The 18,270-nt window shown below is 36.8% G+C and overlaps 1 long non-coding RNA gene across 1 annotated transcript; it reads left to right on the top strand.

Annotated features, from left to right (window-relative positions):
* Positions 1-488: 488 nt before the first annotated feature.
* Positions 489-15,092, top strand: LOC117301324. The gene is made up of 2 exons (XR_004520291.1): positions 489-1,161; positions 2,809-15,092. It is a non-coding gene; the product is annotated as an uncharacterized LOC117301324 (long non-coding RNA).
* The last annotated feature ends 3,178 nt before the right edge of the window (positions 15,093-18,270 follow it).

Raw genomic sequence — 18,270 nt, 5'->3', positions numbered from 1 at the left:
ACAACAAAAACATACAAATAACTTTGGCACGTACGTCAGCATCATCATCAATATTGCGGTTTGTGACGTTTGCGTCGTGCGACCGACTTCCCACTTCCTACGACAAATATTCATACGCGCGTGAGTGTGTTATTAGAAAAGGTTGTTTACAATAAATTCTTGACGCTAGAGGTATTGCAGTCGTTACTGAAAATTACTGTCGAAGAAGATAAAAAATATACCACAATTTACTTGTGATTAAAGTACAATTCCTAAATAAACTACTATAGGACAATTTTTATTTATTTTATTCGTAATGTTGTTTGTAAAATGAGATAGTTGCTTCCCTCTTTCTGATGTTTTATGAAACATGTCAAAGCAAATGACTTGAAAAGAGTCTACATAACGCTGACGCGACTGCCCGATGTAGCGCTACACTTCGATGGTAAAGGATATCGCAGTAAATCGGTTTTATTTGGTATATAAACCCCGACGGATCTAGAATTTGTAGGGCGTCATCAGCAGCGATCTTTTTGGTTTGCGCTCGGTGTGTGAGTAAATCCAGCTGGTCGTTTGTTCGATTTTGGCCCATTTTCTCTTGGTTTTGTCATCAGGAAAGTCTTTTCTGGCATAAGTGTCGGTTTAGGTTTGCGTGATTTGTATTTCTGGTTGATAATTTGTGATTCAAGGAGTGACTTACGTGTTTCTACACTATTTCTTTGTTGTTGACATCAAAAATGTTTTCTAAGCAACATGATGTCCGACTTTTCTGCAAGCAAACGTCACTTTTTTTGTCAACATTTGAGTCTCTACACCATAACAAGATAACCAATTTTCTTCAATTAGACAATTGTAGATTAACACTGACTATAGACCGTGTGGTAGGGCTTACTTGAGTATGACTTTATTCTGTCTGTAGGCGTTTTTAGTCGACACAGCAGGATGGGGAGTAAAAATAATCTTGAAGAAGAAGCTGAACAAAATTCCATTTGTAGCCTATGTAATGTCTCGAAGAATCAAGTTGAGTTGTCATGGGTCAGTGTCTGGTGAATTACTAAAAGAAAGTAAATTTGTTATGTGGGCTTGTCCACTGCGGAAGGTTTTTACCAAGAGTGTGGCCAGTCTCGAACCGGTACCCAAGCCAACTTCGTTCAAGCGCAAGAGAATCAAGCAAAAAATGTGGTAAGAACACATTCTGAACTTTTTAAAAAGATTTACCTAAAATATTTATTTAACTTCTTGTTTTCTAGTCGGATTGTTTTTATACATGGGAATTTTTTTTCTTGGAAACCATTTTATTATTGCAAATTATGCTTATTTTATGATATACATTTGAATTTTAGATTTAGACTGTTGGATTCGGAACCACATCGAAAACAGCCTGAACTATTTACATTAATTAATTAACGTGCTTAATCAAGTACAGACAAATTTAACATGTTGAAATCATTTTTTTGTTTTGCCATACCTGGAATGCTTTGGTTTAAACAGTGAGTCTTTGTCTTTGTGTCGTCCTGTTTCTTTGAACTTTAAAGTCTTGATTCACCCATAATAATTATAATTCTGTCAAATATTCCAACAATTTCATCTGATGAGCTTCCAACAATTTCATCTGGTGAGCTTACTTCTTTGTGCATCTCGGCAGTTCCATATGGGCCCATTCATATTTACTTGATTTCATCGGAAATAATTTTGCAATAAAATGCCTGGTAATTTTAAGACTTTCTATGAAACTACTGGTGATACCAGCCTTACGAATAGCCTACTAGCTGTACAAGATTTGTCACAGAAATTGGTAGAAATACATGTAGGCCCTACTTGATATGTTACTTTACTTGCGGCCCAACTTGAAGTCGTTTCACTTGTGACTTATTAAGTTCACTTTGGATAGGACTAGGACTCTATGAGGATGTGGTTGTAATTTAAATGAGTATGATAATTTCTTTCCCCATCTTGATTTTTCTCTTCTGATTGTTGTTGGAATTATGAATAATAATTAACATATATTTATTTTTATTTTTTTATTCGTGAATTTGTTGTCAATTGGCTGTTGACATGACACTGTGTGACACAGACAGTGTCATGATGTATTTCAGAACAAAACCACTCATTCACGAGTCAAGCGGAATTTATTTTCCTGTTGAAGCAAAATTATATTCATTGATTTTGTCCTCTTGTCAAACTATTTTTCATGTATCAAGGTCAAGCAAAATTCATGATTTTCTTTTTTGAAAACAAAGAAATTTGTCTTTTGATTAAAAACTTGTATCTGATATAAGCAGGTAGTTTTGAAACTATTGTTTTGTTATTGTTTTCATCTAAAACTCGAAGTCATCTTTTCTGGATTATCTGTTATGGATGCGGAAGTTAGTTTTTTTTTTTTTTTTTTTGAATCTAGATTGCACAGTATTGCTTTTAAATGAAGATAAACACCAAGTACAAAACATTCCAAAGACCTTGTTTTAATGCAGTGTGCTTCAGACCCCCCCCCCCCCCAGTTTTGAAAAACCTTGGGAAGAATACTGATTTCTATCCTCTCCTCTCTTCATTTGTCCTGATCACAACAAAATATCAAAAACAACATTGAGAAATAGAGATGAACTTTCTTTAGACAACACCATCAATGATTTTATGCGTCCTTATTCAAGAGGTCTACATGGGATTATTATATTTATGGACAAACAGTTAACCGCTCTTGTCATTGTGAATTTGGAATTCCACATTGTTTTTCTTTGGTCACTGAATCAAATTAATCGTTTGAAGCCAGACAGATTGCAGTCTTCCTATTATCAGTTTTTGAACACAATGCAATTTCTCCATTTTATTTAGATAAAAAGCAACAATGATTTGTAAATCATGATACAATTGAGACATCTTGCATACTTTGAAGACTGCCAAGTTCAATAAGAGGGACACTCGAGTCTTGGATTTTGCAAATTCTAATTGATGATGCCCTAGGTGATACAGTCTACAATTTCAGAGTTCTGGTTTAAGTATTGCACCTTCAGAAGTTCAGTTCTACACAAGCGTTCGGTAATCTTATTATTTTATTTTGTTTTGTTACTTCAACCTCTGGATAAGTTTAGCCAACAGAAACATTGTGAGTTAACAGTTATTGAATGTGAAAAAAATATCATCCAACAATTGTAAGCACAACGTGCAGCATCATTTTAAGCATGAAGAATACAGCAGTTAAACACCAGATTCAAGATACAAGAACAATTTTTTGTAAAATGTGTCACCATTATTCCACCCGGAAGGGAAGGGTTTTGTTTCGTGTGTTTTCTTTTTCGTAGTTTCTCAAAGCCAGGAAGAAATGCTGCAAGTCTACCTGCTTAATCACTCATGAACATGGAAATAAACACAAGATGATTGGTCCTAGTGGAGCACTCGCACGCTAAAAAAGGTCAAGATTCACTGAAGAAACATGCCAGAAAATGGATACCACAAGAATCGTAAATATTCACTGAAAAGGATGAATCCGTTGTGTCGAAGGAAATTCCAGAGCGTTGTTTTATAAATTTCAGATTGGAGTGTTTCAGTTCAAGGGATGTGTTCCAGTTGTTTAACCATTCATGAGAGATGTGGCTTGGGGCGTTTTCTTTTTTTCTTTCTATCGAGTGTCGTTTTGTATACAGATGACTTCGCTGTTCTTTGGTGTGTACAACTCGGATACTGAGCGTCAATTCGTGGTACCAGTTTCCCTGACAGTCGCTGATGTGTATAAACTTTGCCAAACAGGTTCTTTAAAAAATTAAATTAAACCCGAAAGTCTACAATTTTATCGTTTATTGAAAAACAAATCTTTACAATCACTCAATATTCTACAACCACCACAACAAAAAATAATTTGAATCAGTAACAAGTTAAAAGCTGATTATCTAGCAAAGATTTTTGACGTTTTTCATCATATAATATTCAAATGGATAATGTCTGAATATGCTTGACCAACGAGTCGTCACTCAATAAGCTTGTGCTATTGTAGGTTTTGGTTTGTTTTCCCCCTTTTAAGTCTTTGTGTTATGTAGATTTCTCAACCACCGTCGACATGAAAGGCAAGCTGCATGCATTCAATTCAACATAAAGACTCTTCACGCTCGTGGGCAAGAACTAATCGAAACCTCGTAAACCCGCGTGCACAGAATATGGTAACGGAATTGCATTGTTTTTAAAGGTCAAAATCTTTAAAAGTATCTGTTTTTTGCATGAAAAATATGCATTATCCCTGTTAATGATGAAAGGATATTTTAATCAATTTTATTGATTGTGGTCCACTTTTTAAATCTTGGCACTTTAAGATTCTATAGTTGACACATTTTTGTGATACATCAAATGGTGTGCTTTGCCATGGACGTTTTTCCCCCTCCCTGTGTTTTCTCCCAGTGTTAGAGCTGTAGGTTTTGGCTGCTCGGCTACCCGGCTGTCCAGATATGAATGCGCCCTAAAACCTTGAAGGTGTACCTGTATGCCACAACGCTTGTGAAATACCCTTAAAACAGTAAGATCATGCGAGTTTCAATAATAAAAAAAATGCTTAAAATAAAAAAATTAAAAATATTTTCTTAAATTGCCAATGTGAATTAAATTATAACTTAAATTTACTTAATTAGGGAAATCTTGCTTGTGTTAGGTTTTTTTCCATCCCTTATTGAGTTTTGAATGTAGGTCGGTGGTTTGATTGAAATAGATGCTCAGGATTTCATCGCGAGTTCAACTTGGTCTCTTCTGCTAACCAAAGACAAGCTCTCAATGTCTCCAGCTGTAAAAACGTAGTGTTCGCACCGCATTTGAAAGGTTTTTTTTTTTAAATGAAAACTGCATTTAATCGAGTAATTTATGTAAACTGCATCTACATGTAATTTGTGACAAAGCTCAAAACAAGCTGCAATTTCATGGAATTTCAATGGCTGATTTGATATGAAAATAACCCGGTAGAGATAGGAGTTGTTGTAGACAGATTTCTTCCCCCCTCTCAAATTTTAAATGTAGGTCTACATTTGGACAGAAAAAGTACCTCGATATCATCATGCCATCAAACTTCAAGGTCACATACCAAGTTTGCAAGATCGTTGGCTGGGTAGTTCTTGTGGAGTAGGATCACATTTGAAAGGTTTTTTATTTATTTCCTGCTGGATCACATCAAGGTTCAAAGAAAATACTGCACCAATTTATCACTATGAAAACTAAAAGCAATCATGAAGACAAGACGCTTAGTGTACTGCAAAACATCTAAATCAACTCCAAGAAGTTCAAAGTCAAAAATTTGATAATTGTCGTGATTTTGTGAGCATTACAGCAAGGACAGAATATGATAAAGTCAACTAGCATCAATTGCAATTTACTCGTGTGTAGTGTACTTCCATTGGTCGTTTCCTTGGGATATGTTTTGTGTTTTTCTGCTTTCCATCCACTTTTAGAATTGCTGCTACATGTAGATGTACATAATGCGCATGAAGATAGCGTCATTCTGTTGATCCGTCTTTTCCTGTCAAAAGTCTTGAAATCCTCTGCCAAGATCCTGTTCAAGTAAAACCAAGGATAAAAGAAAGAAGACAAATGCCAAGGATCATATTCAAGTAAAGTTAAGGATTAAAGAAAGAAGAAAAAACCAAGAACCCAAGTTCAAGAAAAGCTAAGGAATGGTTAAAGAAAGAAAAGAACTGCCAAGAACCGAGTTGAGCTCAGGATTAAAGAAAAATGTCAAGAACCAAGTTCAAGTATAGCCATGGACAAAAGAAAAAGAAGAAAAATGCCAAGAACCAAGTTCAGGTAAAGCTAAGGATAAAAGAAAAAAAGAAAAAGGAAAGAATTTGAACCTTGTATCTCATTGATAAGTGGAGTTAATCTCCATGGACTAACGCCAAAAGTAACAGACTTTGTATGACAACTACCAACAGCCAAGACAAAAGTATTCTCATGGTTAAGATGTGGACCCTTAAAGGAAATACTTGTATGATCAAGTTCGACCCTGTATGTACATGACAACTAACAACAGCAAAGACGAAAGTATTTGGCATCATGTTTGGAATTTCATTTGGTTTTGGAAGTTGTGCACATGTGTAATTTAGGTTAGGGCTTCACATAACCCGTTTTGTTTTTGTACCTAATAAACCTCATCCAGAACTCGTAAGTCTGCTCGCACACTGTTCATCGTGAAGAAATTAGCATGGATTGATCACCATACGTTAACCACCTGCTTCCTCCAAACCTCTCGTGTCACACACACCATTGATGACTAATCGAATCTCTCCTTATGTATGGTCTCCACTGTCGCCTTCTACAACCACACACTTCTTCAGCTTTTGGGTGAATCTGTTGCATTTTAGTTGTGTTCAAGAAAGAACTTTCGATGTTTTTAGTTTTCTTTTTGATCTACCTTTTTGAATATTTCACCATTTCGCTCTAACCTCATTTTTGGCTGACAACTCTTGTGTTCATGATAAAATTGATTGTAGGTTTTCCACCAGCGTGTAGGGTATTTTTGTTTTCCCCCTGCTTTTGCAATAACCCAGGTGGTTCTTTTGTGATGATCTGCGCTGCTGTGTTTCTCGTTTTATCCGTTTTTCAACCCGCCAACCAACCAGTATACAGCTACATGCTTTGGCACTCTCCATTTTCACAAAGATAATGCCTTCGTTATGCAACCAACATTCTCTGTCTCTAATCAAGTGTACTCCCCTGCACATCATCTGGCTAATAGTCGGTAGTAGTGACGGTAAAGCATTTTCCTTCTTCCAAAGTTCATTAGTAGATTGTTTTCTTTAATTTAAGTCCCACTTCTTTCCACTAAAATATCTGTAAGAAAAACGCTTTTAACTATTAACAGTTGTAGATCAATTTTGTCAGTTGTACCCACTCTCAACCTGCAATAACAGTCCTATCATTTGAAAAAGAATTTATTCTTTCAATTTATCTTGTATCACAGAATGAATGCACCCAAGCACCTGTTAAAACTTGTTTAACATTTCTGTTAAGGGCTCCAACCTTTGCATGTTAACTTACCAATCAACTGAATTTCAATGGTGCTATATTTAAAAGTGAATGTTCTTCAAACGTTATGGGTTAGTTTGCAATTGAGATTAACACTTGCCATTGTTTAGCAATTAGGGTAGCTAGGGGACACCTTTTTGTGTTTGCATTTTGTTATCATACAGCTCTCAAGCATTTGCACCATGTGAAAGCATCTCAAGAAAATGCATCGTCCAGCGGTTTACATCTACTCACTGCTCTCGTACCATTTGTTTACATCAGGTCCACCTTCAGTTAAACGTTTGGCTCCACTTTGAGTCCTGTCATGCTTTTCGTCAGGTGATTTTGTTAACCTACCTCGTTGCGTTATAGCTTCTTAGCATCAACAATTTTGCCTAACCAAAATGCACGTTCATCAAAGATTGCTTACTCTGTTAAAGTAATTTACTTCTTGCTTGATTATTTGGAGAGTATTCAGATAAAAAGGTGACAATAGACTTACTGTTCCTTTTGCTTACTAAAATCTGAGCAATGTTCAGAGCAATGGTTTATCTGCTGCCACTTGGCAACCTGAAGTCTCTCAGTTTGACGTCTGTTTTGGTTTAATTTCATTATTTTTTGGTTAAAATCAAATGTTTTTTATGTTTTAATACTTGATCAGCGTCTGCTTCAGTTTTGTGGGTTTTTTCGCGTTTTTTTTTCTTTTTTTTTTTTTTCCTTCCTCCCATTTTCTTTTTGCATCTCTGTAGGTAAATGATCTAGTGTCTGGGATAGGTGGATTTTCACAGGCTTTTGTATCACGACGGGTTAATACCCAAGTATCATCAGTTGCCCTACGAGTTAATTTGAGCGCTGTACTTTTTGACACAGGTGACTTGTTATCATCAAAATAATTGTTTAGATTGAGTCTTGTAGTGAAGTAATAGTGATGTTGTATGATAAAAACCGAGATGCGTATGTGTGTACATGGTACATTGCCAGGAATTCAACCAATACATTTTTAAAAAGGATTCAAAATTACTGAAAGATTTTTATCTCTGAGTGTATTTCTCTGAATTTAAAAGGAAATTAATGTCGGGTTAACTTACATGTGAAGTTCGAATAGCGACTGTGGTTGTTGTTTTGGGGTTTTGAGGGAAGGGCGAGATAATCTGTTTTTTCTTTCCAGAAATAATAGTTTGCCATTTTGCTGGCCTGGTTGAGATAAGTTGTGATTTCAGCACCTGGAATTCTTTGGTGTGAGTTGGCATAAACTCGTGTCTCCCAAGTCGTGGTCCACTGTGAAGCAAGGGTTAGATAAGATTTGTATGTTTACCTATTTACCCCTCCCTCTTGTGATATTCAAATGGATTTAAATTCGACCCCTATGCTTGATTAACGCTCATTGATTTAATGATAAAGCAACTTAAATGAATAACTTAAATTTGTGTGTACAAAGTACCCGGTTTTATTTTCACGCCATTGTTTTTAATAAAATTTCAGATTATCTATGATAAAAATGTTAAAAATGAAAGCGCGTTGTAACTATAATTGTTTTAGACTAGGGAAGGGCGGAATAATGTGTTATTCTTTTCCAGAGTCCGAGCTCAGCTACTATTGTTGTGATCCCCACTTGGTTTAAGATTCGTGGAAGTGTGATGGTGCAAGTGTGAAAAGCACAGGCAAGTGGTGTAGTCGTGGATCTGATTGTTTTGTTGCCATGTTTTTGGCCATTAATTTGGTAAACACTCAGTGTTTTGTGCCGGATATCCATTGAAAAAACTTGTGATTGTAACAAATAAGTTGTACTCAACATTTGTAAAAGCTAACTGAGCTTATCAGTGGGTTGGTGATAAACTGAGTTGTTGGTGGGTTTGGGTGGTTAACTGAGTATTAGTTCGTTGTGTTTTGGGCTTGGGATTGGGGTGTTTTTCTTCCTCCTTACAGATAGAACTCCTGTACACGCTAAAGTCCCGTATAGAATAAAGAATTGGATCTTCAGAATCTGAATCCGAGAGGGACAAATTGCTCTGTATCGTCAATAAGGAATGAAACCCAGTAAAGTCCATAAGAGATCACCACGCAAGATTCGACTCTCGCAGCATTAGTTTGCAAGCATCATTTCAAGAATCCTCGCTCATGTTGTACCAGTTTCTCTATGCATTTGATCGTCCCATCAAGCCCAGTAAATGTGAGACCCCTCAAGAGCAAATTGCAAGTTGGTTGGCCCAACTGTTTACACCAATGACCTTTTTCCCAAGTCTGAGACTTTTTCAAGCAAAAAGTAAGTTCTTGATTATCAATTGCATTTCAACTCATGAACGCTTGCATAAAATTTAGGTTTGGGGTGACTTGTATTGGGGTAAATCTTTTCTTGCATCACAACTTGAATATTGAAGCAAGTTTCAGCGCCAGGGATTTGTCTATGCTTTTTGTATACATGTGTTAATCGGTGGCGTAATTGTGGTCTACTATAATTAATGTAGGTGTTTTCTTCAAGATTTGAGATTAATTGTGTTTAACATGTGTTACTGTAATTTGTTGTGAAACATTTGTGTGTACGGTTCCAGAATGGACGGGGAGAGGGGTGGGGTTAAGTTTTCAGGTCTATTTTTAATTGCAGATTATAGAAAAGAATTGCTGAGCGGATCATTGTGTGCAAGTTCTGTTACTTCAAATGTGATACATGTTCTACGATTGTAAAAGCGTGAATTGTACGAAAGGTATTTCCCGTGTTGTCCAAATCCCAACATCCCGTAATGATTTGCTGTAGATGATGAAAATGTATCGGAAATTTAGTAAGAAATATGAATGCTTAATGAAGGGTGAACAGTAGATAATACTGAGGAGTGGTTTGTTTGTAATGAAATGGGGGGAAAATGGAAATAATTTACAGTTGAAAAATAAGCACGTGTCGGTGATAGATCTTCACAAAAAAAATGGTGTTTAAGGTGTACATGTATGCAAAACTATCAAGATGCATTGAAAAATTTGAGAGGAAAAGATTGGAGGGAAAATTTTTGTGTTCATAAAAGTTGTGGGAAAAATAGTTTGCTTGTAATTGGGTAACATGTGGGAAAAGATTTTGTTTGTCTTGAGTTGCAGATGGAAAAAGCTGGTGTAAATCTTACTGCGCCCATGAAATGAGATGATGGTTTAAAGTAAAAGCTTCTTAGGTTTGGTGAGAATTTTCTGGTTACCGTTTGTGGTTGAAATTCTTAAAGTGGGATAAAGTGTTATTAAATGATGGGGAAATTGTTTCTGACCGATAGAATATAACCGCTATGTAAAGTGTTGTGGTTGGGTTTTTGTAAGCATGGGGATGGAATATGTTTCAGTACAGTTGCATTGCAGATACGGATGAAAATGTGGCGTTGCTGGATGACGTTTGTGCAAATTTTTGACTGATCGTGTCGCCGTGCTGCTAATTACTTTGTAACGGAGAATGTGCTTGCATCGCTTGGTAGGAAGTCATTTTATAATTTATCTGAAGACCATAACTCGATAAAATTGAAAATTGTTTTTCAAAATGTTGAAAATTGTTTTTCAAAATGAATTCTAAGAATGTAAATGCATGGTCAAGTGAATTTGTTTTTCTTAACAAATGCATGTGTGCGAAAGCCACTTGTTGGCGCAATAGGGAAAAGAATGCCTTGTTTTGTTTTAAAGCTACAGATTGCAAGGGAAGCTTCACTCCCATTCGTAAAGCATACACTCCAGCTATTTGGTCTCTTCCTAGCATTGGCATCTTGGATGGTTAGGACATGGTTTCTAGTACACGCTGACACATGCCGAGGTTCCCAACTGAGGTCTTGTATGGTTGTTCATGTAAATTTTTCAATTGAATTTTTCAAATAATTGTGCTGAATTGCATGGCTATTGGGTGCTTTCTTGGGGGGAGTTTTTTTCTATCTTTAACAGATGCAGTAAACATCCATGATACATTGATATTTTCCGGGAGTGAAGGCTAATTCAACCCATTTCACATTGGGGGAAGGTTTGACCCTACGATGCCTGTTAGAATCGTGCAGTAATAAAAATCTACCTCTAGCTTATTCACTTGAATGCCCATGCAAAGAGTTTGATGTGGATGGACCTAGTGCAGGGATAAATGATGGTGGAGGGTGAAATTCAACCGAAGGGCGTAGTGCGATGGGAACCTGGAATGAGTGGGGACCAGTGAAATACATAGAGTACTTAAGCTGACCAGTGACCAAGAACTTAAGGAATGTGACTGCAAATGACATAGTGAAGATCAGAGGAAGATAGCCTGGCCACTTTCTCTTTTGCTTTTGATTCCTTCGTGCTGTGTGAGGTCACCTGCCTACCCCACTTCAAGTTTTGTTGACAGAGAGAAGTGGGGTACGCAAGACGTCACATGGTTTTGAAGGTAGACACATGCTAATGTAAAGGGAAAGCGGTCTGGTTGTTTTAACTTGATGTGCTGTTTTGAGATGAGTGGAGTAGACTGTCGAGACTGATAACGAAGGAAAAGACGGGCTGGTGCGCGGACGAGGGGATTGACAAAAGAGTGAGGTAATTGGGCCACTGCAGGAGGGATTAAGCTTAGGAGAGATACAAACCAGCGCAGGACCTAGACAGGACCGGAGACCTTGACAACACCTGACGTGGACGACGATTGGCTCGGATGGAGGATGGCTGAGGGACGTGAAACTGGACGGAGTGACAAGGAACCTGGACAGAGGGACGAGGAACCTGGACTGGATGAACGAGGGACATGGACAACGGATGACCTAAACGGTGGATCGGCGATGGACCTGGACGGAAATGACGAGGGACCTTGACGACAGATGACCTAGACGGAAGATCAACGATGGAGGAGGACGAGGGACCTGGACAGAGGATGAACGAGGGACACGGACGACCTAGACAGGAGGATTGGCGATGGACCCAGACGGAGGAGGAAGACAAGGGACCTGGACGACAGATGACCCAGACAGGATCGACGATGGACCTAAATGGAGGACGAGGGACCTGGACGACCTAGACGGAAGATCGGCGATGGACCTGGACAGAGGATGGATGACAGACGACCAAGACCGAGGATCAGCGATGGACCTGGACGGAGGACGACGAGGGATCTGGACCTGGACAGATGACCTAGACAGGAGGATTGGCAATGGACCTTGACAGAGGAGGTTGAGGGACCTGGACGACATGCGACCTAGACGGAGGAACGACGATGAATCTAAAGGGAGGACGACGAGGGACCTGGACTGAGGAGGACGAGGGACTTAGACGGAGGATGTAGTGACAGGGGAACTGGACAGTGGGAAGGGCGTCGGACAACTTGGAGGCGTGGGAACTTGCAGCTAATCAAAGGGTATCCATGAATAAGACTGACAAATGTTCATTGCTTTTGAGTTAAGCCAAAATGATTACAAAGTACAAAAATGCAAAATATCTGACCTAATTATTAAATCCAGGTTCTTAAAAATCTGCATTTTGAAAAAAAGTCAAAAAGAATTTAAAAAAATTAAAGAAACAAAAATTTGATACTAATATTTACACCGGACAAAAAAAGAAAAATGTGATTGAAAAAATCAATATATCGAGCATTTTTGAAAGACATCATTTACTTTGTAATTCACTGATAATATCAGGTCACCTACTTACTCTAAACTGAAAGTTTAACTTATGGTCGAAAATACCTTGACTATTATAATGGCAGAAAATATTTGTCATTCAACTTACTAAAACCAATTAAGTTGATATAATTAAAAACATTAAGTGAGTACCAGATTATCTTTTTTAAAACAAATCTTTGAATGAAACAATTTATCATGTTACAACTAGATGTACTTTAAAAAACCCTTGCCAACAATTTTTGAATTCCATTTGTTGAATCTTTTCTGAGAACTGACATTTACAGTACTCATTTTGTTATTTAACATTCCTTTGAAACTGGCAATCTGATTGTGTTACTATAAAAACAATATGACCACACTAGCTGCATATGAAACTATTCAGTGGGCATCGTAGTAACTTGTAACATACATAGATAACATTATTTTAAATCAGAGGATAGATTGATTTAATTACAAAATATTTTGAAATAAAAATCCAACTTTAACACTCAAAAAATGTGGGTGGAATCGGCCGGCTATAAGGGGAGATGAGGAGGCCGGTTTTTCAGGACAAATTTCTAAACAAAAACAAGCATTTTAATGAAGAAAAAAATACACTGCTGTTCATAGTATCTCAATTTGAAACAAACGGCATCAACATTTATGAAATTTTACTTTTAGAAACTATCGATGTGAAAATGATCATTTAAAAAAACAAAATCACACACAAAAAGAAGTCAAAATGTAAAGTGAACATCTCGTGAATCAAAAGATACTCGATTTGATATGCCGAAAGGTATACATTGTACATGTCCATGTAAAAAGTTATTTTATTTATCAAATTCAAAAAAATGTTTCAAGTGATCACATGCATATTTTTTAGATAATTGCCTTGTACATTTTGGTTGTGTATTTTGTTTTAAAAATGTCGGAAATATTACTGAAAATGGTACACTAATCACCATTTCAATGATATTAGATACACTGTATTTACCTTGTTTTATAAATTATTATGGTTTATTGGTACCTCTAATCACATTTATCTTCTATTGGTTTTTCTCCTATTCTCTGAAAAGGAGAAAACCGAGTGGAAAATCAAAAAGGAAAAATATGAAAGATAAAAAATAATAATAATTGTAATAAATTTCCCAGTATCAAAATCTAGCAAAGATATTAAGGTTAAAGAACTGACAATGGTTAACGTAGACGGTATAAAAAATAACTTGACATGTTCATGTACTTCATCCAAATTCTTTAAATCTTCTAGTTTTCATGCGTTCAATGAAAAGAAAAATCCATGGTAACTGAACTAGACCTTTAAATAAGAAAAAGTAATGCTCATACATTTAATTCTGCTAGTTTTTCAACGAACAGTGATGACATTGTATCGAATTTAAAAGGCATAAAATAAGAAAAGAAACCGTAATGTGTTGCACCAAAGTTAACAAAATAAATAATAAATTATCAGTTAAATTTGTATGTTCTGAAACCCAAAATCCCAAAACAAGTTTTTGACTCAAAAGTTTAAAATTCTTATGTTCCAATTGTGTGAAAATTTGTATCACCTTGTTACGACATTGAATGTCAAACCATGATTGGTGTGCTCACGCAGTCGCTCAGAAATGTTGTTTGCCTTATAAATGCAAGTCGATGTGTCAGTAAACAAAAAGCAAATTGCTTCCCACTTCTATCTGTATGTTTAAAAATTATAATACTTTTTCAACCTACCATGAACAGCTGACCATGTAGTTTACACATAAACACATTGTTGGGACAAACAACACTTGTGTCTTGAATTACACCATTTTGGGGCTTGTTAACTTACATATCAATTTTTATGTCGTTGTTGGAAGGTGTTTACAGTTGACTGAACAAATGCACTTATTTGTGAATTATGTACATCGTTTGAATCTAAGTTAAAACAAAAACCAGTCAAAAATGTTGGTGTTTTTTTGTATCTGTATCATGTGCTAAAAAACTTACAATTGCAATGTGCTAAAAAACATACAATTGCAGTATACGCGTACATGCACATGTGTACCTCTAAACTGTCCTAATATTAAGACCAGACAGTGAATCTTTTCACATTGATAAAAACTGTAGACCTTTTGGGATTTTTTAAATTCATTTCAATATGGGCTACTAAATTATTGTTATGAAATATACATTTTGCACAATTATTGCTTATGCGTAAAAAAGTCCAGCTTTTAAAGCACTCTTTAACTCCTCACAAAGGAACGAGTTCAAATAAATTTTAAATTAAAACAAAATGGAAAATAAATAAAATTGTTATACAAATTGTAACCCATTTTCTTTATACGTTGCATTCTGAGAGTTTTTCCTGCTTTTTCCCACAGGGTTTTACAGGTTTTTTGACTCTCTAATGCAACTAATCGATAAAGAAATGGGGATATTCCAGAGCTGCCAACATTTGCATCTTGCAATCCAGGAGATTTTGTAAAAAAAATTCAACACAAAGGAAAGTTTCCAAAAAGGGGAGATTTTCATCAAAATGTGGAAAGATTGTTCTTATGTTCAGGGAACCTTGTGCAGAATCTTGAAGTTGGCAGCTCTGGGGTAAAAATAAAAATTGTAACAAGAGAAAAAGAAAATAACAGAAAAATGGAAAAGAAATTTTTGAAAATACACAATAAAACAAAACAAAATATATTTGATTGTGTCCATAAAGTGTTTTCTTACCTTTTTGTTGATTTGCTTCAATTGTACAGTACAGTAAGGTATCTGATGATCATCAGATGTGAATTTTCTGAACATGAGAAATTTGAGGTCTAAACAATGGTTTAAAATCTTTGACTTGTTGGAAAATATGAACATGTTCTGATGATCATTATTAGCTTTACTTTGGTGTGGTTAGGAAATCCAAATAGCACTGGTAGGGCATAACTTATGAAGATTTTGTTTTTGTAGTTTCTACTGATAATCTTTTCCTAACTTCATTTAAGTCGCATATTGTTAAATTATTAGTCGTGCTGTTTGTATACTCCAAGCTTAACCAAATGTTCTTGATAAAATGGCACTATGATTTGGATTCATCAAAATGTGATCAGGATAGTAGTCGACTCGCACTATAAAAGAAAGCTGGGACTGTTCTAATGGTTATGTTGTTGTAAGAAGACGGCATAGCAAAGAAACGTGAAACAGAATTGTGATTCTGTACTTCAGCATTTTCAAAACTCAAGAATAAGCAGAACCTCTGATAATGAGAATTGACTATTTATTGTGACTTTCATGAAGATGTGGATTGATTTTCAGTAGGATTACCTTATCATGCCCCCAGGCAACCCACTACAAAAAAAAGGGTTCCCATCTACCTCTATGCTTGAAAACACCCTGTGCTTGCACTGAGGTAGCCCCCCCCCCCCCCCCTCTGGAGATTTCCATAAATTCCCTATACACAAAATTGGAAAAAGGGGGGGTGGGGGGTGGGGGTACTACACCATGACACTTTTTGAGCACCAAATTGGGAGATATAATTTGCAAAGACAGTAGTATGGGGCATGGAGATTTTTCAGTGTAGAATTGGGGGTTAGAAGTGTGTTATAATACAGTGGAAGAGCTTTAAATTTGCAACTACATGTACAGTGGGCATGTTACTTCTTCTTCTCCGACCCCCATCCTCCTCCCAGTCCCCAATACCAAAGGGTTGCCGATTCAATGGAAGTCATCATCAGACAACCTTAGGAGCGGCCAGCAAAGGGGGGAGCCAGCTTGGGGGGAAAAAAATATCCCTTTTTAGCTGGTGAAAGAAATGTCTGCTTTGAGGACAAGTGAAGATTTTGAGCTACATCCCTAGTGAATGTACATTGACATTACATGTAAATATACATTTATGCATCATTCAGAGCTAAGAACAGCAGCTTATTCAAGAAAGGTATGTATGTGAATGACAGCCGACCTCGGACCAATTACATTAAACTGCTTTATTTAGTTGCAGAATTTGCTTAGGTGCAAGTGTTGGCAAGAGGGGACCATCAGAGCCCAATTTCATACAGCCATTAAGCAAAAAATACTGCTGAACAACTATGCTAAGCGAAAAATGGCTGGGGCACCAGTACCAGTGACGACAATGTAAACTTCATGGACTTTTGGCTGGTAACCAGTTTCTGCTAAGCATTAATTTTCTGTGCTAAGCAAGTTTTTGTGATTGCATGCTTAATGAAAGTGGTCCCAGCTTGTATTATCTTATAGGGTTAGCAGCGCTATCAAATGGAAATCACACAGAATGAGATTAGCACAAACTGCCTGTTAAGCAACTCATTGAAATGGGGCCCAGTAAACAGTGGTGTACGCCCAAAAGTGTGAGTCCGAAGGTTCGATAGTCCGAACGCACAAATTTCCCATAACAGGGGGTGCATAAGTCCGAAAATGAAATGGGGCTCGTTAATCTCAACATTTGATGCGATAGTCCAAAGGTTCATTAGTCCGAATGTTCATTGATCCGAAGGTTCACTGGTCCGAAGGTTCGGTAGTCCGAATCGGCGATAAGGTCCGAATCGACGACAATCGGACCTTATTGTCAATTCGGACTATCGAACCTTCAGACTATTGAACCTTCGGACCATCGAACCTTCAGACTATCGAGCTGTAACCGTAAATAGTACCATGTATATGCACTATTACTAAGCAAATTCATATTCTACGATTTTATGCAATCGTTTGTCTCAGCAAATTCGCCATAATTTTGCGGTTGGGTTGATGACTGCTCTACTCTCCGACACCCCAAATGTTTCCACAATAATAATAATAGTACCAATAGTCGGTTTTTAAATATACGCTTTATACACCCGAAGGGCGTCTCAAAGCGCTTCCACATTCAAACCCTATTATTCTGAAAATAAGTTTGTTAGTCCGAAGGTTCGACAGTCCGAACTGACAATAAGGTCCGATTGTCCGAATTGACAATAAGGTTCGATCGCCGATTCGGACTATCGGACCTTATTGTCCATTCGAACTACAGTACCTTTGGACCTGTGAACCTTCAGATCAATGAACCTTCGATTGCATCGAATGTTTGGATTAACAAACCCTATTTCATTTTCGGACTAATGAACCCCCTGTTCTGGGAAATTTGTGCGTTCGGACTATCGAACCTTCGGACTGTTGAACCTTCAGACTACGGACCTTCGAACTATCGGGTGGACACCGTCAAAACTTGGGGTTGTTTGAACGCAGGGTTCTAACCGTTGGGATAGCTGTATAATTAACCACAAGCTACACACTTAGGTCATGTTCACATGATTCAATGCAACAATTTAATTTGACACTTTCCTGATAACAACACTACAATTTTACATAATTCCAATTAACTAAGAAGTATTCAATGATAAATTACAAAATTTAAAAGAAATCCACATCATTAAATAATAGATATGTGTGAATATTTATGTGGCAATAATGACAGCAGAACACATTCCAAATTTGTAACTTCCATGAAACAACATAAATCTAGATTTTTAGAAGTGTCCTCTTTTTATAAAGTTTTAACGGACTAGTTGAAATAAATTTCACATCACTAAATTTCCAATGACCCTGGATTGTAGGTTACAATCCTATATGCCGACACCCAGTTAATTTTCCTAGTTCTAACCGCAACTCCATCATGTTCTTCATGAGGGGTTATTGGAAGATAGTGTTGTAGGAACATTAGGGTGTCGGGAACAAAGACCCCTCACAAAAATAAACAGTTTTAATAGTCAAATAACAAGAGCCATGGTTGATAAAGGGTATTAAGGAA

This window comes from Asterias rubens, chromosome 1 (assembly GCF_902459465.1).
Source record: "Asterias rubens chromosome 1, eAstRub1.3, whole genome shotgun sequence".
NCBI classification, from domain to species: domain Eukaryota; kingdom Metazoa; phylum Echinodermata; class Asteroidea; order Forcipulatida; family Asteriidae; genus Asterias; species Asterias rubens.
This window is presented reverse-complemented; position numbering and strand designations above follow the sequence as displayed.